The 26441-nt window shown below is 39.9% G+C and overlaps 2 protein-coding genes across 5 annotated transcripts in view; both read left to right on the top strand.

Annotated features, from left to right (window-relative positions):
- RWDD3 (RWD domain containing 3) overlaps positions 1 to 26441 on the top strand; it is an 835110-nt gene that overhangs the window by 234019 nt on the left and 574650 nt on the right. The window lies entirely within an intron of this gene.
- The window catches only part of TLCD4 (TLC domain containing 4), an 84300-nt gene continuing 58373 nt past the window's right edge, over positions 515 to 26441 (top strand). The window contains exon 1 of the mRNA XM_069063382.1: positions 515 to 682. The gene's annotated coding sequence lies outside the window, so the exon portion shown is untranslated. The remainder of the gene's footprint in view (positions 683 to 26441) is intronic.

Genomic DNA, 26441 nt, shown 5'->3' on the forward strand with positions numbered 1-26441 from the left:
GTGAATGTAAAAATACATGTATATATAATGTGTATGTGTATATAGGATATATAGGTTAATAGATAATCTTTGTGTATATACAATGTTTATGTATATGTGTATATATGTGTAGTGTGTAAATATGTGTATACTTATACATCAGCTTCCTCCCCACCTGGCGCGCTATGGGGCATTCCTCCCAAACTCAGTTGAGGAGCACCCTCACCCATGAACCCTCCAAACCAGTTTTCAGGCCTCCACGTGTCCCGGACTTAGGGCGGTCCCGGGATCGCCACGTGGCCATCAGTGTGCCGCCCCTGCCCTTGCCCTATCTGGGCAGGGCCGGGCAGTGGGGGTGTCGGCCCCGCCCCGCTCCGCCCCGGCCCGCCTGCTGGTCGGCGGCACTAGAAGGGGCCCCAGTGCGCCGGGCCCCCAAGGGGAGGGGAGCTGTCCGGGGTCTGGCGACCGCCCAGGGGCTCGGGAGCGGCGGGGGCGGGGGCGGGGGCGGCCCCTTTAAGGAGTCGCTCTGCGGTAACCCGAACCCGCAGTCGTGGCGCAGCGGCCACAGCGCTTTGGGCTCCTCCCGGCGGCGGCGGCGGCGGCGGCGGCGGTGGTGGCTTGGAGCGCGGCGCTGGCTCGAGGCTCAGGGGAGGCGCGGGCCCAGTAGCAGAGAGCCCTGTGGAGCGCAGGGACCCTGGCTCAGGTGAGGCGGACACGGCTCGGCCGAGGGCCAGTGGGGCGAGGGTGGTCACTGCAGGGCACGGCTCCTCTGGGCAGGGCTGGGACGCGCCCGGCTGCAGGTGGGTTTCGTGCACTGACGCGCCCAGTCCTCGGCCCGCGGGGCCCTTCCACGCGCGCCGGGGTGCCACGCCATTCGGGGTCGTCCCTCCGGGGCGCGGCCATTGGGGTGCAGCCCCCTAGGACCACGGGGAGGGAAGCCAAGACCCCTGACCCTCGCGCGTCGGTGGGCACGGTCTGAACAGGCTGGGTTGGCCAGGGGAAATTCCAGGTGGCCTGTGCGGGACCGTGGGGAGTGTTTCCCGCCGTCCCTCCTGGGGGGCTGCTGTAGGCGAGAGTGACTGGAGCCCTTTTACGCACCCCGTCGTTGGGGGGGCCGGCCTCTCATTTACCATGTGCCTTTGTTTACCCAGCTTTGAGGCACGAAAGGGGTGCAGAAGGATGTGTTCTTCCTTTCTTCAAAGGAGAACTTTTAGTTTAGGATGATGTAAATAAGGTAACCCCTGAAAGAGGAACCCCCTTTTAAAAATGCGTTGTGATGGGCGCCCTTGTTTCCTTAATCGATGTCCTGGTCTGCTATTGTTTACTGTAGGTAGTTTTAGGTTGATAAGTATCTTTACATGACATTTTATGAGAACACCCTCACATTTTGGACTTGTTACCACAGATTATGACCATTCTAAGTTCCAGCTTTTTCTTTTTAATTTAAAATATAGTGGAGTGAGTTCAGGTGACAAGATTAAAGAATTAACATTAATGTTGTAAATGAATGTGTAAAGTGGAGACGATCTGCCAACTTTTAGGAATGTTGTATTGCTTCATAGATTGAGTTGGGTGGAATTAGCCATTGAATTGTTTAATATTGAAGTACTGCATATGTGGGAATACCCTGACTCTGGCATTCATCGCTGTTTATCCAATTAAGGTAATAAAAGCAGAGAATCTAAGTGCTTTTTAAGTATTTATCAAATAGGTGATCTTCCTTCCTTCCTTCCTTCCTTCCTTCCTTCCTTCCTTCCTTCCTTCCTTCCTTCCTTCCTTCCTTTCTTTCTTTCTTTCTTTCTTTCTTCTTCCTTTCTTTCTCTCTTTCTCTCTTTTTCAGTTTTGCAGTTGTTTGTGTGACAATGGATGTAGCAAAGCATATAGACAGGTCCCAAATTATGCATATAAAAATTTTTGCTGCTGCCCCAATTGAGAGAGGACAGCCACTCTCCTTTACACAGAACAAGTCTTATAGATACTTAAAAAAATTGCTTTCATTTGCTATATGCCCTTGCTCTTTTCCAATCTTCTCTTGTTACCAAGAAGTACAGATAAGCAGTTCACTCTATCAGCATTTATTAAGCATGCTTGCTACCTGTCAGGCACTGTGGCTATATCATACTGGGAATACCTCAGTTCTCCTCCAGCTTTTACTGACTGGCCATAATTTCTTTCCTATAACTCTCTTTCCCATGTCTGTTTAAGAGTCTATGGAGTCTGAGACACTCCAAGGCTAGGTCTCTGCTTACTTTGTGGACATCAGGAGTAGGGTCTTCAGGGTGTGAGTGCATTGGAAGTGGCAAGGGGAAAGAAAAAGAATTGGCTTCAATAGACTCTTCCTCTACACTTCACCCTTTGCCCTTGTCTAAACAATGGAAGAGTCACTGGGGCAGTGAAATAGGGAGATTTTCTGTTTTTGGGGAGGGAAATGGGCCAAAAATACCTTTCTGATAACTACAGCTGAAACATTAAATGCATTTCCCCATAGAAACATTGTTGCCTACAGTGCTTAGGTAATATAATACCTTTTTTTTACATTGTAAGTTAAGTAGACTTCTTTGGGTTGACCTGAGAGTTTAACCATTATTTGTATCATTTGTCTGTATGTTAAAATGAACTCCACTTTTTCAAACAACTGATTTAGACCTTGAGCAACTGTCATTAAAGTTAATAGCGATAGGGACTGGACCTCTGATTTCATCTGTATTGGGAACTCACAGATGAAGAAACTCCCTCTACTGAGGTTGACAACTCATCCAGGTGAAAATTTCCTAGAACATTGACAGTTTAAGTGATTTGCCCAGGGTCGCACAGCTAGTCAGTATCAAAAGTGGGATTTGTATTCAGACTTTCTTGGCTCTGAGGCCAGCTCTCATCTGTTATGCTGTCTCTGAAAACATTGTTTTATGAGTGGATTTAGGATTTATTTACCACTTACTTACCTTTTGGTCTTTGAGATCACTCTGGTAACTGTTTGAGGTTGAAGCAATGTAAGTTCAGGATCTCCATATTAGAGCTTATCAGCTTTGATGTTTATATTGCCTTAATCTTGAGCTGGCTTTTTACAAAACCACATGAAAGGCCCTTTCCTTCAGTCCTGGCTAATTGAGAGTTGAATAGAAATGGGGCTGGCCTAGGACCTAAAGCTATCCTGTAACCATTAGAAAAAGAATAGGGTATTTACTTGTATTTTTCTGCATTGGGTTAACTCTGTTACTATTATTTTTTTTGTCCAGTAGTAATGAGTCTGTATGTAAGATACTCAGTATGATTTTGTTTTTAAACTTTTATGGAAGGGAAACCTGAGCCTGTGTTCAGGAAAGTGAATTTAATAATGTAATCTCAACAAAATTGGTAGCAAAAGTTATTCTGATGTATTTCATCAGAATGTTGTGCCAGTGTTGTGTTGTAATTAAGCTTAAATTGCAAACAATTCGTGTAAATTGTTATGAATAGCAATCCTTCTACAACTTACTTGGTCATAGTTTCCTCATCTCTAAAATGAGGGAGTTGGGAATATCCCTTCTAATTCTAGATCTTTGGATTTCTTGGAGTCACCGATGGAAGGTGGGAATTGGGTGAAGAAATTGGTTTGAATCTTCCTCTGAAGATCCCTGGATCATCTTCTTTTCCTAGGGATTGCTTTTTCATAAACTACAGCACCTAACCATCCCTCCTGTAAGAGTAGCTATGGAGCAAGGTGGGAGAAAGAGAAAAAGAAATGTCATCCATAAGTACTTTCTTTCCAGCAAAGGAAATTTTGAGTAAGGGAAGGGAAAATAAGGGAAAAGGGGTTCCCCTTTGCAGTTCCCTGATATTTAATGTACAATTTGTGTATCAACTTCCTAAGTGCAATACAGAATAAACAAAAAACCTTAACACTGTTTGAAATCTCACTAGTTAAGAGATTGATTTAGTTCAATAATAACATTCCTGGGAGAGCTAAGAAGTGCCATACTAAAGGAATGGTAGTTTTGAAGTTTGGAGGTGAGAAGGCAGAAGAGAACTATTTTGTTGTAGGGAGTGAGGAAGAAAAGAGTTGGGTCTGAAGTTGTAGGATAATTTGTCCACTCAGTGAACTCAGATACTAGAGAAAAGACAGAAGAGGAGCCGATTTTAGCTGTCATCGGACTGTTCTCAGGATCTTGTCTTTTTCTTTCTTCACTCCGCATGATCATTCTATGAGGGGGAGAAGGGGAGAGTCAATTTGCTCAGACCAAGGGCAACTTATTTTTTTTCCCTCCTTTTTCTTTTCTTGTTCTGTCACCAAACCAGTGGTAACTCCTAACCTTATTTGAGAACTCCCTGTCTCCTCATTAACTTCCATGGTGTTGTGAGCTGGTTCTGTTGTAAAATATCCTGGATGGTAAAATCTGGCAAGAACGATAAACCAAGTGTTGTTAATCAACAAGTAAATACCTCCTATGTTCCTGATGTTCTGCTAGTCACTAGGGATACAACAACAAAATAAAAAAAATTTTTTCCTTCAAGGAACTTTCAGTCTAGCCTGAAAAGAGGATACAGATCTAGATATGTATATACAAAGCAGAGTCTTTTTGTGAGGGAGTACTGGCCCCTGAGGGAATCAGGAAAGCCCTCATGTGGAAGGTGGTACTTGAATTGAGCCTCAGGGTAAACTAAGGATTTTGAAAAATGGACATGAAGAGTGAGTGAACTCTAGGCAAAGGCCACAGCTAGTACAAAGACAACAGATAACTGCAAGGAACAACAAGAATGTAAGTTTGGCTAGACTGCAGTGTGACTGGAGGGGAGTGATGTCACCCAAGGCTGTAATAGTAGGTTGGGGTCAGGTTGTGAAGGAGCTTTAAATGCCAAATAAGATCACTATATTTGATTGTGGAGGTGAGAGGGAACCACTGAGGTGACATCCATCAATACACATTTATTGAGTGATCACTATGTGATACAGGTACTATGTTATGTGCTGGGGATACAAAAAAGCATGGTTTAGGAAAATCAGTTTTTCAGGATTGGGAGGGAAAGACTTGAGGTAGGGGAACTATCTGGGGACTATTGTAATAGTCCTGACAAGAGGTGATTTGGGGGTTTGAGTTTCTGGTAGCTTTGGAAGTGGCAAGAAGATGATGAATTCAAGAGATGTCCTGAAGGTAAAAATGATAATATTTGGCAACTGAGTGGCAGGGGTTGGGGGGAAGTCAAGGATTACACAGCAGTTATGAACTAGAATGACTGGAATATGGTGGTGCCCATTATAGAAACTGGGAAATTCAGAAGAAGGGTGAGTTTGGGCAGAAATAATGATAGCTAGTATATTGGATTTTAAAGTTTTCACAGTACTTTACAAATGTTTTTTCATTTGTTACAACAACCCTGTGAGGTACCTGCTACTATTATCTCCATTTTACAGATGAGTCAAATGAGGTTGAGAGGTTAAATGATTTGCATAAATTCACATAGCTTGTCTGTGTCTGAGGCAAGATTCAAATCAGTCTTCCTGATCTCAACTCTGACTCTTTATCCATTGCATCTCTTGGCTATAAGGACAATGAAATCTGTTTCAGACCCTAAGAATTTGAGATGTTTATGAGACATGCAGTTGTAAAGGTCCAATGAGAAACTGAGATTTAGGAGAACCATTAGATCTCTGAGATTCCTGCTTAGAGAAAACTGAACCTGTAAAAACCAATGCGACCACCAAGAGAGAGAAGAGGACCCAGGACAGAATCTTAAGGTGTACCTACAGTTAGGGGACATTATAGTTAATGATCCAGCAAAAGAGACCGACTGGGAGTGGTTGGCAGGCAGGCAGGATGAGAACCAGGAGAGAACACTGTCCCAAAAGAAGAGAATACCTAGGAGGAAAGTGTGCCCCACAATATCAAATGCTACAGAGAGATCAAGAAGAATGAGGATTGGGGAAAGGACATCGAATTTGGCAATTAAGAAATCATGGGTGAATTTGGAAAAAGTGGTTCTAGTTGAATGGCGATGTCAGAAACCAGATTATAGAGGCTTGAGAAGTGAGAGAAGAGGAAATGGATACAATGAGCATAAACAGCTTCTTTGAGGAGTTTGGCAGAGAAGGGAAGAAATATATAGGATCATATCTTGCGGGCATGACTGAGGCTAGTGAGGTGGTGTTTTTTTTCAGTTTTTTGTTTGTTTTTAGGGTGGGGGAGATGTGGGCATGTTTGTAATCATCTGGGAAGGAACCATTAGATAGGGAGATATTGAAGATTAGAGAGGGAGTGAGGTAGGATAGAGCAATCTGCTGGAGAAGACAGAAGGGAATTGGATTTAGAGAACATGTAGAGAGGTTGACCTTGGTGAGAAGAGCTACCTCTTCATCAGAGATTGGAATAAAGGAGGAAATAATGGGGGATGAAGTGAAGGGTTTTGAGTTGAAGAGAGATCATGGCCAATGGCAGCAGCTTTCCTCAGAAAAGTAAGAGGCAAGGTCTTTAGCTGTGAATGGAGAGAAGATATGGGAACCTTAAGAGAGAAGAGAAGGCATGAGAAAGCCACTGTGGGGAGGGAGATAGGGAATCAATTAGAATAAAATGTTTGCCTTGCTATAGTGAGGGTCCAGTTGATATTAGAGAACATAAATGTATAAAAAATGCTGTCACACACACCATTTGTGTGACTTTTTCCAGCTCTATTTAGTAGCAATAGGGAAGGAGGAAGCAAATGGTGAGGATGATCCAGGGTTTGGGCTTGACATTGTTTGAATGGCAATGGAACGAAGAACCAAAGAGTAGGGGTTAGTATAAAATTGAACTGGGCAACTAAAGGGTTTAGACGTGGAAGGAAGGAAGAGAGTGCTAGAGCTCATGATGATCTGGGAAAGCATTAAGGAGTGGAACAAATAAGAGAAGATCATGGTGAATACAAGAAATAGGTTTTGAAAGAGTAAGATACAGGGAGACAGAATGTTGGAGAGATGAAATGTTGGATGGATAGAGCGATAGAATCATGATCAGATAAAGGAATTGGAAAGTTCTTGATAAGGGAGATGGAACATCTGTTCATAATGGTGAGATCAAAACTAATATCGCCATCCTTCATCACTGAGGTAGAGAGGAGGAATGGGTTATAGGAGTTGAGAAGATTGAAGAGGGGGAAGGTAGAAGTGTTTGAGGGAATATTAACATATACGCGTAAGTCCCTAGTAGAAAGGCAGAAATTGGTATTGTGAGGAAAACTGTTAGTCAGGTACAGAACTGCCTTGGAGGTTGATGGATAACAATCACCCTGATAGAGATTTGGTGATAAATTGGGATATCCTGAAGATCAGAAGGGAAGAATTTACTGAGTAATGGTGGCAGAAGGAGAATCTGGAAATGGCAATGGACAGAAAGGTGTTTTGTGCCCTTCTTTTTAGGGCCATTATGCTGGAGAATGGGAGAGAATATGAAAGAAGGCTCAAGAAGTTCTAGAAAGAATGACCAGGGATGCTAGTGTCATCTGGGGTAGTGGAGACAGGGGGAAGATGTCAGTTCTTTGTGAGAACCAGAAGATGGAAGGAACACAAGAAAAAAAGGTCTAAAATAAAGGGGATTTTGTTAAATATGGAGTGGAAATTTAAGTGGTAGGCAGAGCTAGAATGTATTATTGAAAGTAAGGGTGGATAGAGAGATGGCAGAGGAGGCGGGGGAGGAGGAGGTGAGAGAAATTTTTGGAAATTGAAATTCAGTATCTCTATAAATGGTAATATTAGAAAATATAGGGGGCAGCTAGGTGGCACAGTGAATAGAGCACTGGCCCTGTAATCAGGAGGACCTGAGTTCAAATTCAACCTCAGACGCTTGACACACTTACTAGCCGTGTGACTTTGGGCAAGTCACTTAACCCCAATTGCCCTCCAAAAAGCAAAAAAAAAAATTTAGAAAATATAGGTGAGTTTTAGTTACTCCTTACACCCTATGCATCTATATCTGGAGCTTTGGATAAAGCCTATGAACATTACCTGTGGACAGAGATAAGGGACCAAGTTTTGGAACTAAGGATGAAGATAAATGGGATATCATGGAGAACGAGATTTTCCAATCAAATAGGAATTTAGAGACAAATAACCCATGTCATAGAGATGTTGGTTCCCAACAGTGAGGAACCAGACTTTAGTTAGGTTGTAAGAACCTACCTTAAGTACCTGACAGAGTATACCTAGGTACTGTATTAAGAAAATAGGGATTTTTTAATAACTATCAGAGATGAGACCTGATTGCCTTCAGAAAATTGTAAAGCTCCTTTACTGATTCCATAATTCTCCTGGACACTAAGGCCCATATTTTTAATACCAGAATTTTACTAGTGTTTTAAAAATGACTTTGAGGCCTGGCTACGTCTCTAAAGAACTGAAAATCAGTAATGTGCTGAAGCCCATGGAGAGGTACATGCTGGGTGTGAGCAGGCTGTACTGTATAACCAGTAAGGAACTTTCAGGAGTGGAAGTAAAAGCTGCCATCGGTACGTGTGTGATAGAAAAGATGGGCTGGTCATGTGGCAAGGATGAGGGATAGCTAGCCCTACTGCTCCACTGGCACCCTTGAAATATAAGACAAAGTAAGAGCCAGTTAGCATTTTAGGTGGATCCCCTGGGGCAAAATTTGGGGAAACTTTGTTGGGAGGGAGTATCATCATCAGTGGTATCACAGATCCATTTAAGACTGTCTATATTAAACAGTTGTAAATACAGTTATGGATTTTGTGTTTGGCCACAGTTGATCATAAATCTGTTTGGATGACTTTATCAGTTCTATATCTGTAGAAAAATATTTGAGGTTGAATATGTTAAAGGAACATACTATTCTCTGTACTCCTCTTGGCTTTTAAGTGCAGGTGCCCTTTCCCTGAATAATGGGAACACACTGCTCTTTCAGCCTCTTCTGCCCACTTTCCTTACTCTTCAATCCACCCTTCTTGCCTTCTAAATCTGGGATCCATGAACTTTTAAAAATATTTTGATAACTATATTTTAGTATATTTGGTTTCCATTGTATGTTATTATACATTTATTTTATGTACTTAGAAACATTATTCTGAGAAGGGGTTCATTGACTTCACCAAATGGGTCCAGGACACAAAAAAAGGTTAAGAATCCACATTCTAGGGAATCCTTGGGCTCCTATGTTCTCCCTAGTCTCTTGTCCTCAAACATATTCTAAATTGATTTCTTTAGTTTGCTTGATTCACTTGGTCATTGGTCAGTGGTCTCTGCATGATTTGCATTAAACACATACCTATTATCTTAGGTTGCCATAAAATACTAACTCAAGAACATTAACAGAAGTAGAGATTCAGGTGAGGATGTGATAGCTGTTTTTGAATGACTTGAAGAGCTATCAGATATTAGAAAGATTATACATACTCCTCTTGGTTCCAGAGAACACAATTAGGATCAGTGGGTAGAGGCTGAAAAAAGGTAGATTGAGAATTGATGTAAACAAAAACTTTGTTAACAATGAGAGCTATCTGAAAGTAGCATAGGCAGCCCCTTAATGGAGGTGTAAATGTGCAAGTCTAGGTCATTATTTGTCAGAAATGTTATTGACAGCATTCCTGCTTAGGTAATTGTTAGATTCAGGGGTTGGTCTCTTTCAATCCTCAGCTTACTTGATATGCTTAGGAGCCACAAAATGACATTTTAAGTGGACATCAGCCTGTAGGGGAAAAATGAACCAGAGAGCAGCTGTTGTTGACAAGGGAACAAAGTTTTGAATCTTATTTGTGTCCTCTGTTCTCCTAAGTGCTTTCCCCTGCCAAATTATCTTATTGTTTATATAAGTTTGTATGTATATACTGTCCCTCAGTAGAATGCAAGTCCTTAGTTGAGAGCAAGGACTGTTTCACTTTTGTTTTTGGATTCTTAGCACCCGATATAATGGCTAGCACATAGTAGGTGCTTAATAAATGCTTCATGACTGAGTGATATTAGGAGATCATAGATTTAAAGCCAGTTGGCTCATCCAAGAAAGACCATAGGAGTTGGAATCAGGGGACCTGGGTTCAAATTCTACCTCTGTGACTTAACAATTTGCTTGATCTTGTTCAAGTCACTTACTTTGAACCTCAGTTATAAAATGAGGTGTTTTCTTAGGGCCCCTCTAGCTTTATATCTATGATCCACTGAATGTTCCCTGTGATCGTGTAACAACAACAAAAACAATCTCTTCATAGCTACTCTTGCATAAATTAGAAAAACGAGTGTCCAGGCCATATTTCTGGAAATGTGGTTAAGGTAGTAACTTCATTGCCAAATTTTCTGAAAGGTAATAGTGAAGGTCAGAAATGTATTTGTACCTGGGTCTTCCAGACTGCCTCTTATAGGCTCTCTACTCTGGGTTGCCTTTCAGACAGAAACAAGGAAGTTCTTGTGTACAAGGAAATGATTTCTTTTTTACCTTCCGCATCTGTGTTTTGTTTTATAAAGTAAAACAGGATCCAAAAACAAACAGAAAAATTCTTGGATATCATGGAAATAGACCTGTGACCCTGAGAATCCACTAGTCACTAAACTCAAGTAAACTGATCTCTGTGGAGACAGGTACCCATGTTTCCAGGACAGTATAGGATGTCAGCATAGAGATCAGAGTATATAAATTTCTGGGAAAATGTAGGTCAGCATTCTTGAGTCAAGTGCCTTTAATCCCAGGCTCGAGGAAGTAATTGAAAGCATTGTGTCAAAAGCTGGAGCCTGAGCTGCCCTGGTGCTGGTTAATCCTCTAGACTGTCCATATTGTTCTTGGAGAGCCAGAGCACATGAAAGAATCAATGGGGTGGGTTCATTGGCTACAGATTGGGACCAGGTCATGGACTCAGGATACTTCCTGTAGCCACTGTTCATTCTTCTCTTGTGTTTCTTTAGGATTCAGTTATAGGACAGTTTAGTTCTGGGAAACTAGAGTTTTTTGGGAAAGGAATCTACTGATCTTATGTCTCTCTGTGGATTGTAGGAGTAAGCTAGAAATATGACAGAATGAGTTAGATCATATTGGGAAATGGTGACAAGACTTGTCCCAAAATGTTGCTGGGTGTGAGTATCTTCTGAGTGTTTCCTATTCACCTAGACATTGGTTACAAATGAAATCAATTCAGAAACTCACATTCAGAACAATCAGATAATTCAGAAAATCATATAGAAGGTTGGTACTTATTAGAATCTGTATATATCTATATAATCTTATTGGAATCTGGGGCTCGGAGGAACATTGCCGAAGAATTAAATGGCTTAGTCAGCGCTGCAAGCCATAGGTCCTTTGATTTGGCACATTTAGGAGAAGCCTTTGTGGCTTAAGTGGAGACATCCTGGGAGCACAGAGGAAGCAAGCACAACAAGGAAAGGGGTTGAGGTCATCACAACACCTCCTCTCCCCTGCCCCCAACTGATGCCACAGCTGACACTTCCAAATCATGACAGGCAAGGGTAATAAGGGAAGGGGACTAGGGCAATACTTCCTTCTAAACCCCCTCCCCCCCAAAAAGACCTGGTCCAAACCTCATAAAACAAGACTGAGAAGGACAAGCATACAACCAAGGATATCATTAGGAAGCATTGGTCATGATGGTTTCAGGCCATGGAGGAATTCCTTTATGGTGTTGAGAGGCTGCCAGGTCTTGGTACATCATTATCTGAAGCTCTCACTGAAATTCTTGGGTTCATCTTTGCTCTATGCATCAGGACAGCTTGGGTTTGTTTTTTTTTTTTTATAAGGAGGAGTGGAATCCTGCATGGTGAGTCTTACTGGTTTCCCATCTCAGAGGTCAAAGGCAGGATTGTGCCAATCAGTTAGGAGACTTCTAGGATGAAGGTTCCAGGTATAGAAGATTTTAGATGGGGTGGAGTTCTAGAAAAGGGGAAGAAGTAAGGGATACCAGGCAGGAGAAAGGGGTGCGGCTAGGACAGAAATAGTTTTTTGGATAGATAAATACTAGGTATTTATCAGTGGGGTGGGTTCATTGGCTACAGATTGGACCAGGTCATGGACTCAGAATACTTTATGTAGCCACTGTTCCTTCATTCTTCTCTTGTGTTTCTTTAGGATTCAGTTATAGGACAGTTTAGTTCTGTTTTTCCCCTAACAATCACTGTGGTAATGGTGACAGTTTTAGTAGCAGCTCAGCTGGTAAGCTGTCAAGTGATGAGACTGGCAGAGCAAGTGGTTGAAAAAGTGAATGAATGGCTGGTGTGGAAGGCAGTCCCTTCCAGTTTAATCCAGCTTATTAAGCAGCTACTATTTGCAGATTCTTTGTTAGCTACTGGGGTATGAAAATATGAATAAAATATGTTCCCTACCTTCATGGAACTTAGAGTCTAATAGAACACACACATGCACACATAATCATTATGCAGAAAGGAACAGGATAAAATGCATTAGCATTGTAAACAAAGTGGTATACAAAGCACCAGGAGAGAAGTTTTCATGTTGGGAGGGTGAGGGTGGGTCACACTTTAGGCAGGATCCATGAAAGTGGTATCATTTGAGTTGGTTCTTGAAAATATTTTAATAGGCAAAAATGATTCAAGTTTTTAAAGCATGAGAGCATGAGAGACTTGAGCAAAAGAGTACAGGGTGTGTAGGCTGGCATGAGATGGGTAGTAAAAGGAATAATACAAAATCAGTTTGGAAAGGTAGGATAATCCTAGACTGTGAAGGGTCTTGGATTCTAGGCTAAGGAATCGAGCTCTATGCAATACTCAGTAGGGATTTATTGAGGGGATTTTAGATGTGATATGATCAGAAACATGCATGAGGAAGATTTATCCAGAGAAGCAGGATGAAATATGGATTGGAGTAAGGGGAGAGTGCTTGTGAGGGAAGCATTCCAGGGAGAGTGTAGGTGGGAGGTAATGTTATGTTGAGTGGTGATAAAATGAATGAAGATGTGGCAATGATGAGAGAGAGTGTGTAAAATCAGGAGGACTTGGCAACTAATTGGATATGAGAGGTAAAGGCTAGGGAATAATCCAGGGCCACCAACCCTTTTTGCCTCATCAAGACAAGTGAAACAGGAAAGGGTGATTGTGGAGGGTGAAGGGAGAAAGCTTAAACACAGAGAGAGCTTTGGAGGAGGAGACATGACCAGGCTGACCCCAAATGAAAAATTAATGGAATCTTAGTCTGTTTTGGAAAGAATATGTCATAGGTTTTTATAAACTCAATAGAATATGTTTTTTTTCCTTCTTCTTTAACCTTGTCTACTTTTGAGATGTACAGCATTGTACTTCCTCTAAAACAACACTGATGTTTCTGCTTAGCTTGTTGAGTGGAACTCTGGTAGAGGTTCATAACCACCTTCTTGAGGGAGAAACAATGATCTTTTTACCTTTAATTCTAAATGATTGAGAAGTAAAGAGGAACATGAGATATTTAAGAGCTGAATAAAAATTGGAGAAGTCATTGGATTCATCAGGACCTCAACACTGGGGTAGTTAATAAACAGTTACAGTCTTGTGATAACATTAATGTATGTTAGATTGGTGGCATGTTTTTTTTTTTTTCAAAATTGGGGTAAGGAAACACAAAATTGGGCAAGGTGAGTTTAGTGTTATAACCACTTATTTATAGAAATAAAAGTTACGACATTTTATGATGTACACAATAATGGTGTTACATTGTACTTCAGTGCTACAAGAGTGTCATTGTGTAGGGGTTGAAGAAGGATACTCCACCATCTCAGATCACAGCCCTTCTGTAACTTAGTAAATAGATCTTCCAAGAGTTGCTGTGCCAAAAAAAAATTCCTCACCCATTAGCCAGCCTGGTGGTGATCCCCTCCAAACTAAATCAGTCCTCAGACAACAGACATGTTCAATCTGTTCCCGGATTCTTCTTTAAAAAGGTTCTAATATGGTAGTATTTAAAAAAAAATTAAATGTTGTTTTATTTTCAGTTCTGAATTCTCTTTCTCTACCTTTCCGATTTTCTACCCATTGAGAAAAGGCAAGAAAGGGGTGGCTAGGTGGCGCAGTGAGTAAAGCACCGGCCCTGGAGTCGGGAGGACCCGAGTTCGGTTCCAGCCTGAGATACTTAACACCCACACAAAAATATTAGCCGTGTAACCTTGGGCAAGTTATTTAACCCCAATTACCCTCCAAAAGGCAAAAAAAAAAAAAAGAGAGAGAAAAGGCAAGAAAAACAAATCCCTGCATTACCATTGTCCAAAAAAAGAAAGAGAAGAAAATGTGCTTCATTTTGCACTCTTGACTGCACCAGCTTTCTCTCTGGAGGTGGAAGCATGTTTTTTCATGAGTCCTTTGGAATTGTGATTAGTTGTTGTGTTGATAAGTTACTAATTCTTTCAAAGTTTATTATCTTTACAATTTGCTGCTACTATGTGAATTGTTATCTTTGTTCTGCTCACTTTACTTTGCATCAGCTTATAAGACTCAGGTTTTTCTGAAACTACCCCTTTCATCATATCTTACAGTATTCCATCACATTCATAGACCCATCATTTGTTCAGCCATTTCCTAAGCCACTGGGCATCTCCTTTTATGTTTACAGTGCCAATTCTTTGCCATCATCAGATATAAAAAAACATGCAAAAAACTGAATTTATTCTCTTTCGCAGTAAACCATCTCTGATCCTAACTTCCCTATTATGGTTAAGAGCACTCCATTCTCCCAGTTCCTCAGGCTCACAACCTAGGTATCATCATCAACTTTTCACTCTCCTCCCCCATGTCCAATGTGTTGTCAAGGCCTGCTGATTTTACCTTTGAAACATCTCTCTAATATGCCACCTTCTGTCTCTGACCTTGCTACCACCCTGATGCAGACCCTCATTACCTCATACTCAAGACTATTGAAGTAGCCTGCTGGTTGGTTTGCCTGCCTCAAGGCTCTCTCCTCTCTGATCTATCCTCCATTCAGCTGCCAAAATGATTTTCCTGAAGTTCCAGCTCAACCATGTCATCTCTCTACTTAATAAATTTCAGTGGTATTCTATTGCCTCCAGGGTCAAACACAAAATCCTGGTTTCATTTTTTAATCCCTTCATGACCTAGTTACCCCCCAACCTTTCCAGTCTTCTTAAACCTTACTCCCCACCACCATACACTCTGATCTAGTGAAGACATTCTCTCTCTCAACCCTAATAATTTTTTCTGGCTACCTCCCATGTTTTCTTTCTTTATCTCTGTCTTCTGACTTCCCTGACTTCCTTTAGGTCCCAGCTAAAATCCCATCTTCTAGAGGAAGCCTTTCAAAATCCCTCTGAATTCTAGGGCCTTCTTTCTTTGAATGATTTCCTGTTTATCCTGTATGTAGATTGTTTGTGCATATTTCTTTGCTTATTCCTCTCCCCTGTTAGATTGTGAGCTCCTTGAGGACAGGGACTGGTTTGTTTGTTTGAGGGGGGCTTCTGTTTGTGTCTCCAACATTTAGCATAGTCCCTGGTTTGTAGTAGGCTCTTAATAAATGTGTATTGACTAACAATTCTAATACTCAAGTAGAGATACTGTTCACTTCAGGTCACTGGCATTCTAGATATAGTTAACATCTGTGTGTTATGTACTGTACTTTACATATCCACAGGGTATATAAAACAGTAGAGAGCAAAAGAAAAGTCTGTCCTAAGATAAGAATTCTGTCTCTTCCCTTGACTGGTTATCTCTGACTCTGACCTTTCGGACTCTAGACTGTCCCTGTGCCACTTGTGTATGTTGTCTTCTTACTTTGACTCATTCAGTGATACTTATGTGATTCTTCCAGTTGCATTTTCTTCAGAGTTCTGCCTTCTACCTGCCTGCCTTATGATCTCCTCAGTCTCCTTGTCAAGGAGCAGGGCAAATAGAAACATCCTGTTGTTAGGATGCCTGGAAACAGTGGTAGAATTGGTGAAGTTGTAGGTAAGTTTTACATCATGAGACATCTCATTAATAATATTCCAGATTCCCTAAAGCCTCAGAAATACATAATGACACATTTACAGTGAAGCTGGAGAAGATGGGGAGCCAAACTTCTAAGAAGGAAGATAAGAAAGCAGCACTGAAGATGGCTGGGATGGAGGGGTCTTGAAATTCAGAGGCCAGGCTTGTTATCTATGAATCCTAGAAGGGAGAAAGGTAAAGAGGGCCTAGCATGGGAGCAAGCCAACTGAGATCTTATGCTTGTGAGAATTTAAGCATTTTTAATTTCATTGACTTAATGGGAGTTTCTCCATTATCAGGTCCAAGTTTTCTCAGGATTCATGGGTAATTGACTTCAGAGGGATTGTTAATGTGCTCAGAGATGAAGAGGATGCCTTGGTTAGTTCAGTTCAAGTCAACCTTCCAGAGCAGATTGAAAGAAAGATGTAATTATCCATGGCTTAAACATTTCCAAAAACTTTCAAAGCATAGAACACTTTGTGTGTGTGCATGAATACATAAAAAAGTTAAATGATGCAATTTTTTATCGTGGATCTCTGATGTTGCTGTAGGAAATTCCTTCTACCAATGTAGATCAATACCTTGTGTCTAATTGTAGTTTTAGGGAATTGCCTGGGGCACTAAGAAGATAAGTGACTTGTACCCTGGTACTACTGTTAATACATGCTTAAGACTTCCTGTTTTCAAGACTGGCCTCTCTACCATAAAGTTTTAAAAATATTTAAAAAAAAATCTCTAAAATCCTTTTAGTGACCAAAAATTAATGAGTTATAACCTAAGAATGTATTATGTTTAATATGATCTAGATGGAAAATCAAGGAGCACGGACCCAGCGATGTACTAGTTGTCTGTCACATGAGGTCATCTTGACCTAGTTAGGTCCAAAAGACTTTTTACCAGAAGATTGACACGAGGTGATTAATTGACCATAGAAGCTTATGAAAAGCAACTAGAAAGGCCTAGGAAGGTCTTAAACATCATTGGTGGAGGGAATACCAACATATTATATATTACTTTGCCCGTAAAATTGGTTACATTGGGTTTTTAAACTTAAAACTACAGTTTATTCAGGTAATTTTTTCATACAATATCATTAATTATTCCGATAATAATTAAGAGTTTTGAAATGTATAAGTTCCTTGAGGAGGGCAAGGACTATTTGTATTGTGTCCCTGCTCTTAGCAAAGTACCTGGCACATACATTTGCTTAGTAAATGCTTGTTGAAGCAACCATCAGTACAGGATCATTTTTCTTAGAGCTGGAAGGGACCTTGGCGCTCATCTAGTCCAACCTCCTCTTTTAACAGATGGGGAAACTGAGACCCAGAGAGGTGACTTGAACAAGGTTACTAATAAATAACTGAGTAAGTCATGGAGCTGAGATTCAAATCTCTTGACTCCAGATGAAGTGCTTGTCTCCTTACACATTAAAATAAAACAAAAAAAGCTATATTTTCTGGACTGCAGAAGACATTTTCTGAACACACACGTTCAATTTTGCTTTCCGACACTCCCACCCCCCTACTTTTGAGGCTTTATTTTTTTTTTCTACCTTTATGGACTTGTGAAAAGTGGCATTTTGACCAGCTTGGGATAAACATCTCTATCCATTAATTTTTTAATCTTTGATTAGGAACATGAAACAGATAATTTTCTTTAATGTGCTGTAGAAAATGAAGGAGTCCTAATCTAGTAATCAGTGAAAGCAGCGAGAGGCTACAACAAAGACCTTGTCATCCTATGTTACAGGAAGGATAGATGGAGCAGAATCCCAGCCTGCTTTCCTCAGCCAAACATCTGAATGCATTCTAGATTCTGTAATTCTGTAACATTTGAATGTACTCCCCGGATCAGGTCATAATTCATTCTTTGTTTTGCAGTCTAGTCCAGTGCAATAGCTATGATGTTATCACTTGTTTTTATGCCACAGAATCTTAGACCCAAGGTATTAGATCAGTATGAACTGACAAAATTCCCACAATTTCTTAATAGTCTTTCATTTTCCTTCAATAAACATGAAGTATTTACTGTCTGTGAGGCCTTGTATGTGCTGGGAGTGGGGGATGCTGTAAAGACAAATGGGAAATAATGATCATAAGGAGCTTGTTTTATTTTCGATCTTTTTTGTCATTTGAGTCTCAGATAAATGAAGATCCTCTTAAATCATTAGAACTTTTGTCCTTTCAGATAAAACAAGCTTTGATATGGTGATTTCTGAAAGAATTTGGCTTTATGTGCATAAGGGAATTCTTCAGTTGAATATAGAAAACATCCTTAAATACAATTTTTTTTTTTTTACTTTAGGGTCCTCACCTATTACTATTTACTGAAGAAGAGCTTTATTTTGTCATGAACCCAAAGCTAATTGAAGCAGTCGTTTCCTACTTCATTGACTTTTACTAGAGGATTTCATTGTCAGTCTTTGATTTTTCTTTTTTAAAGCTTAATTTAATTGATTTGATTAAATTTAAATTAATTTAATTTTTATTGAACATAGCTAAAATAGAAATGACCTTTATTTGTTTTGTAAATTTTCTGGAAAGGGTTCCATCTTGTTATGTCATTAAGAAATGAAATTTAGTCCACACATTCTATTTTTCCCATGGATTTTTAAAAATTGATGCCTTTTGTTCTTACATCACATGGTTTCCTAACCTTGGATTACTCCCCTTATTTCTCTCTTTAATTTGTATCGGTATGCTGCTGGATAAAGCCGGAGAACATCATGAAACCATGATGTTTTACTACAAATTTATGTTACATAGTCCCAATTGGGCTCTTACTACAGCAAAGCAATTCTTTTACAATTCTCTAATGGATTCAATGTCATACTTGTCTTGGCCACTCTTCCAAATACCCATGTCTCCTCTATTCTCAGATAATTCTCATCTGTTCTGTCCTTCCCTACTAGTTATCTAGTTTACATGCCCTTCTCTTCTTTTAACATAGTCATCAACCATCTGGTGTAGGCCCTCATCCGGTTATACTTAGACTCTTGCAACAGCTGCTGGTGGGTCTCTGTCTCAAGACTATTCCCCACCCCAATCAATCATTAAAATGGTCTTCTGAAAATTTGAATCAGTAAACTCCAGATGTTCCTCTTTACCTTCGGGATCAAATTAAACTCCTCAGTTAGGTATTTAATACTGTTCACAGCTGGGCATTCCCTATCTTTCTGGATTTCTTGAAGTTTATATTCCCCATCGATAAACTCCATGGTCCAACTGTAATGGCCTGATGATTGTTGCTTACGTATGACTTTCAATCACCTGAATTTATGCTCATCTCCCATCTGTGGAGTGCTCACCTTTGCCTTCACCTTACAGACTCTAGGTCCCTTTAAGACTCAGCTCAAGCACCACTTAACACAGGGTAGTTCCCTCCTACCCTCACCCCCTAATAATCTAATCCTGGGATTACTTTGTTGTATACCTTGTATGTTCATGGTTATTTGCACATGGTTTCTCCTATTTATGTGTGGTCTCATTGAGGTCAGGAACAATGTGCCTTTCTATCTATACTGCTCAGCACAGTGCCTGGAAAATAGTAACCACTTAATAAAATCTTGTTAGCTGACATTCATTTCTAAACATACCACTCCCTTCACCCCATTAATCCTTCTGTAACAAAGGTTTGTAAAACAGAAAAAAATGTTCAACAAAACCAACTAACATGTGGACCTCAGCTAACATCATATGCAACACTTCTATGATTCTCTACCTCTGTAGTAAAGGGCGGGAGGGAGGTATATTTTCTTAAATCTTTTACAAGGCTAAGCTTAATCAAAATTACACAGTGAAATTTTTATTTAAAAGAATCAACAGAACATTTTACTTCCAATCCAAATGCATATTATTCATTTTTCTGAGGTTATATTTTACTATATCAATATTTAGAGTTGATGAAGTCATAGGCATGGATTTATTATGAACTTTAAGCTTAAGTTATTCATAAATCAATTTACTATAAATCTATTGATTATTTTTTGGGGGGAATATCTTAAATAAAAACACACAAAGTATGTATTGCAGTATTTAAAAAAAATTTTGATATATTAATATATCACAAATACTTCTCCAATCAAATATCTTCCACAATATAGGTTTTCCAGAAAGAATTAAGAAAACATAAAAGAGTGATTATGACCGATAAAAGTGGCAACATTATACTCTGCTAGTTTTCTGTTTTCTAAAATATAGGACACATATATTCTTAATATGCTACCAGTGATGTCTAGTGTTTCAGTTTTGTTACATATTACAGCTATGCCAACATTTTTCAGTAATTTTAACCAATTTTTAGCATAGATTAGGCTATATATATTACATAGCAGTGTAGTATATAATATATTGCTTTATTGTAAATTTCAGCAAAAATAATAAACTCCTTATCTTTGGTGGGCTTTAATATAAACCCACCTAGGGTATGTCTTCTCTTCTGTTTCAAAGCTTCTATAAAAAACTACTTGAGGTGTTCTCACGAAATTAATTTTCCTTCCCCCATATATTTGTTTATCTATTTGCTATCTCCTGAACATCATAAAGCTTCATCAATTCTGACTTGCTTGGATGTCATTTTTTCATTTTTGTTTTGATGCTAGGGCTTGCTCATAGAATTTGTATTTGAGAAATGATGTGATGTTTATTAGTCTGTTTTCGTTGATTTTGACAGTGGCTTTCTTGAAGTCCATATAGAAGCTGTTATTTTTTTTTCTCGATTTCTACGTATCATTTTTATAGACATGAAGGAAATGAGAGGGTTTTTTTTGGGGGGGGTATAGTTGTGATATTTGTTTACTTGATGATACCCTTTGCTTTTGGGCTGAAGATGATGGAAAGCAGTACTTCTTGCATGTTTTTCATTGAAGGCTTGTTAATATGTAGAAGATATCCTCTGTATCTGTAGAAAACACTTAGAATCTCTTTGGTGAGCTATGTAGTATTTAGAAATGCATATTTCATTTAACAGTGTTTTCAAATTATAAGTTTCCTCTCTGAATAACTTTTTTTTTTTCTTTTTGGAGGGGAGAGGGCAGGGCAATTGGGGTTAAGTGACTTGCCCAAGGTTACATGGCTAGTAAGTGTGTCAAGTGTCTGAGGCCAGATTTGAACTCAGGTCCTCTTGACTCAAAGGGCTGGTGCTCTGTTCACTTATGAATAACTTCTAGTGTAGATATATTTCCATTCTAAGTTGACTTTACCTTTTTACTAAGAGGGATTGAGTTAATGATTTGGAAAATAATCAAGTATAGTGGCTTGATGGCAATAAATAAGTATAGGGTTTGATATATAGTTCTTTGACTCTTAGATTGAAAGAGGTTGAAGATTTGAGAGAGATGAATGATTGTGGGGGCAGCTTCCTGGAGAAAGTGGATGGATTTGGAATCAAGGACAAATGCAAAGGAAGTTGGCATCGGCAAAGAGACTAGAAGAAAGGAAGAGAAAGGAGGGTTGATATAAGGATTTGGGGCTGTAGGGTGACTTGAAGACAAATAACCTTAACTGTCTCAGTAAAATGAGAGTCAATATCCAACTGAGAGAAATGTTGGAAGGGAGGAAGTGGAGATTTGAGAAAAAAAAGAGAAGGTTTGGCATAGTTTCTCTTTCTGGTTTCATAGTTTCTTATTCCAAATAGGAAGGAGTAAGAGGATTGCCTTGCTACAGTGAGGACCTGGTTGAAGTTACATAATGTACATTTATTATTTACCCAGTTAACAGGATTTTGTGACTTCTTCTTGCTCTATTCAGCAGCAGGACAGGTTTGGAGGAAGCTCTTGACCACAGTGATCTAGGACTATGGTGGGGCAGCAGCCAAGCAGCAATGGGACAAAGTGGTGAAGAATTCAATAACAGAGAGCTGCACAGAGTTGAGATGACTAATGTGCATGTTGAGATTGGAAAGGGGGGGACAATGAAGTCAAAACAGAGATAATAACCTGAGAAAGTATGGAGGATTTGGAAGTATTGGAGGTTATGATGAAGATGATTGTCAATTTAGGAGTGGTGAGGGACATGAAGCGATAGAATGATAGGAAGTTATGATCATAGAGGGAAATTCCAGAGTTTTTGATCAAGGAAATAGAATACTTGGAGAGGTAGAATAGGTCCTGGGAATTGAGGAGGTTGAGGAACTTGGAGGCTAGAGTGGTTAAGGGCACATTAGCATCAATATTGAAGGCCACTAGATTAAGGGCTTTTGGAGGAGAGCAAGACAGTGAGCCAGGGTTTGAATTCCTTAAAAAAAATAGAAGAAAGAAAAGGAAAGGAAAGGAAAAAAAAGAAAGACCATCAAGGGGTGGCTAGGTGGTGCAGTGAATAGAGAACCTGCCCTAGAGTCAGGAGGACCTGAGTTCAAATCTGGCCTCAGACACTTAAAACAAAAACTAGCCATGTGACCTTGGGCAAGTTGCTTAACCCCAACTGCCCTCCAAAAAAAAAAAAAAGAAAAGAAAATCAGGGGTTTAATTCCTTGAGATGAGTCAGAAAGGCCTAGAGCAGGGGTGGAGAACCTGCAGCCTCCAGGCCACATGTGACCTTCCATGTCCTTGAGTGTGGCCTTTTAACTAAGTCCCAGTTTTCCAGAACAAATCCTTTTACTAAGGAGATTTGTTCTGTGACCTAGAGGACCACATGTTGATAACAGCCACCATGCTCTGTATAGGATACAAAATGTTAATAGAGTAAAGCAGCCGAGGTTGCTGAATGATGAAAGAAAACTGGGAGTTGTAGTGCTATATACATAGCATTCTAACCTTTTCTTTAGGACCAGGGTCTTGGGTGGTATGGGGGAGGTAGAGCCAGGGCAAGAGAGGATGAGTGGGGATGTAGTGAGAGTGGAGAAGTGGAAAGTGTATCAGAGGAACAGGTCTGTAGTGAAGGGAGTTTTGCTCATCAGGGAACAGGAATTCAGCAGACATAGTGGAAGGGGTGGGAAGATTTAAAGTGGGTCATAGATAAGATAGGCTTAAGGAAGATATGGATGAAACAGTGGGAGATATGGGGTGGGAATAATTTACTTCTTGGTATCTGGGGATTAATCCAGGAATAGGGAGAGTAACAGGGTAGGGAAAGTAACCATAGGGTTTCTAATCATAGGTGGGTAGCAGTAGCTGGCAAGTGAGTTGGGACACTGTGTGTCTTCACAGAATGGTGTTGTGGGTGGCAGGTGAATTGGGACACTGTGTCTTCACAAAATGGTGTCATGGGGCAAGGTCAGCAAGTATTCTTATGTGCCTACTACATGCCATGCACCGTGCTAAGCACTGGAGATTGATAGAAAGAAAGGAGAATTCCTGCTCTCATGGAGCTTATAGTCTAATGGGGGAAACAAAATATTAAGAACTATGTACAAACAAGATATATACAGGGTAAACTGGGGATAATCACAAAGGGAAGGCACTAGTATTAAAGGGGATTTGGATCAGCTTTTTGTGAAAGTGGACCTTTAATTGACACTTGAAGGAGACCAGGAGATGGAGATGAAGAGGGAGAGAATTCCATGCATGGGGAACAGCCTTTGAAAATGGCCAGAGTCAAGAGATAGAGGATGTTGTTCAAGGAATGGCAGAGACCAGTGTCATTGGATCACAGAGTATTTTGGGTAGAGTCAAGTGTAAGAAGACAGGAAGATAGGTTATAAAGGGCTTCAGAAGTCAACCAGGGTTTTATATTTGATCCTGGAAGCAATATGGGAGCCAGTGGAGTTTATTGAGTTGGGGAGAAGTGGTGAAAAGCTCAGTCCAGCCCTTACAAACGTCACGTTGATAGCTGAGCATATTGAAGTAGGGAGATGCTGTTGCCCTGTGTGATCCTCCTGGCTAGGTAGAGACAGGGTAGGTGATTGCAAGAGTAGACTCATAGACCAGTTGGAAGGAACCCCAAAGACCATATACTACCCAAGGTTTTGACCCCTTATTTTATGGATGAGGAAACTAAGACCCAGTAATGTTTAAGTAACTTGCCCAAAATCACATAGGGTCAGGGGCAGGATCTGAAGCCCTCTGACTCCAGAGCCAGTATTCCTTGATCATTCAGACATAGAATGTTATCCATGAAGAGTTTTCAATCTTTCAGTCTGGCAGACTTCTTATTTATGATAATTGACTCACTACAGCAGGTATGTTTGTATACGTGTATACATACATATTTAAAAAGCAAAAATGTAGAAAGTATACCATTAATAATTAAGTTTTACATATCTCTGTCAGGTTTGCAAAGCATCTTATAGACATTTATCCCCTTTGATTCTCCCAGCATTCTTTTGAGATATATGTTGAGGAATTTATCCCCATCTTACTGTTGAGGAAACTGAGGCTTAGAGAGGTCAAACAATTTGCTCATAGTTTCAGAGGAGGAATTTAAACCCATGTCTCCACTGATTCTAAATCTAGCATAAACTGTTCAGCTTCTTATCTGATTTTTATTGTAGAATCCAAGCTTTTCTATTTAAATTTTACCAATCCTCAATTAAACAACCAGAAATATACCTAATTAAGGAAATAAAATTAGGAGGAAATTGTTTTGTTATCTGAATATATTAAAGCAGGGGTTCTTAGCCTCTTTTGAGTTATGGATCCATTTTGTAGTCTGGTGAAGCCTGTGGACCCCTTCTCAGAATAATGTTTTTAAATGAACAAAATAAAATGCTACTAAAGATTTCAAAGGAAACCACTTATATTGAAATACCATTATCAACATATTTTTTAAAAGTTAATAGATTCCAGAATAAGGACCCCTGTCTTAAAGAAATTCATAACAGGTTTCATACTAGGGTCCATTTGTGTCTAAATCTTCCCTTGGTTCCATTTAGCAAACACTTATTAAGCACCATACTATGTGGAAGGTATTGTACTTACATACTAGGAATCCAAAATAAAAAACAACAAAACTGACCCTCTTCCTTCAAGGAGGATATGGTTTATCCATGCATTCCTTAAGTTAGGGCATAATGGATTTGAAGGAGAGATCATTTTTGTTGGGATCTCTTTCCAGATGTGTTAACTTTTGTTTGGGGGGTAAAGAGAAGAAAATTGAGCGTTAGGGTCCTTGTCATTGCAGTACCAAGCAGAAATTCAGTTTAATTCAGCAGACTTTTGGAGGCATTTACTACATGTGAAACACTGTGCTTGGAATTGTAGAAATTATAGTGATGAAGACAATTCCCTGTGCTCATAGAACTTTCAGCTTAGCAGGGGATATAGCAAATATACAGACAAATAGATTGCAAAACAGAATGTGACAGGTGCTTGTGAAGTACAAAGTGCTTCAGAGAAATGAAATAATTTTTAGAAGAGGAAGGCTTCATGGAACTTCCTAAATTGTTTCCAATTCCTAAAGTCCCTTTTCCAAACTGTTTTTCAAAAAACTGCCAAAATAGTCCCTTTAAAACATATATACGAACAGATTCAATACTATCTAGCTTATTTTTATTACCTAGAAGATAAAATCCCAACTCCTTAGCCTAACCTATCAGTGACTCCAACAGGTGACTCCAGTCTTATTTTATATTATTCTCCATCTTCTGTAATCTGTTAGCTGTCCACCACTGTTGTCCTACATTCTCTTGCCTCTGAGCATTTTCATGATCTGCTTTTCAAGGCATCTCATGTCCTACTTCCTCCATGAAGCCTTCCTTGATCCATCCAAAAGTGATTTCTCCTTCCTCAAACTCTCTCAGCACTTTCTCTTTACTCTTACACTATTCTGCTTTGTTATGCATGTGCATAAGTATGTGTGTATTTATGTATATATGTTGTATTCTCCCTATTAAAATACAAGTTCTTGAAAGAGAGTGTCATTTTTCATCTCTGTACCCAAAGGTAGAAGGCAATCCCTGTCTGGAACTAAATCTGTGAACTTAGAAAGCTTAGTGCATAGTCAAGGAATAATAGAAATTGGCAGGATATCTTTTGTGGTTAAGATGTGGGCTGCCCTTTCCTATAGATTTGGAAGCAATAAAGTGAATGGACCCAGAATTAGAGAATCTGAGTAGGAAGGAATCTAGTTGTCATTTAGTCTAGTTGTTGAATGGTAATCCCCTCTACAGCATTCTTGATATATGATCATCTAGCCTTTCTTGAAGTCTTCCACTGATGGAGAATCCCTGCCCCCTGAGGCATCCTACCTCAATCGAATATTTTCCTTACATTGAACTTAAATTTGCCTCATTTCCTCTCCTACAAACTATTCAAATTTATACCCTTTTGGATTAAGGAGACCAATGTAATTTGATAAGCAGTTATTAAAAACCCACTATGGACAAGGCACTATGCAAGGTCTCTGTGGACAAACAAAAATGGGACAGCTCTCATCCAGAAGGCGTTTACATTCTCTTTGTACTCTAAACGAACAAAGAACTAAAATAATGGGGAGGGAAGCTGGAAAGGCTTCTTGAGCAATCCTGATGAGACCTGAACTGAGCCCTGAAGGATTCATGGATGTAAACTTCTAAGAGGTAGAGATAAGGAGGTATTGCATTCCAGGTGAAGGAGGCAGCTTCTGAAAAGGCAACAAGGAAAAAGATGAAATGCCATACATGAAGGGTAGCAGATAAAGCCAATTGGCATGTAATGTGTAGTTAGTGGAATAACATAGGTTAGGTCCATAGA

The sequence above is a fragment of the Petaurus breviceps genome, unplaced genomic scaffold, assembly GCF_028583685.1.
Source record: "Petaurus breviceps papuanus isolate PSGF00001 unplaced genomic scaffold, PetGlider_PUasm1.0 90564, whole genome shotgun sequence".
Lineage (NCBI taxonomy): Eukaryota > Metazoa > Chordata > Mammalia > Diprotodontia > Petauridae > Petaurus > Petaurus breviceps.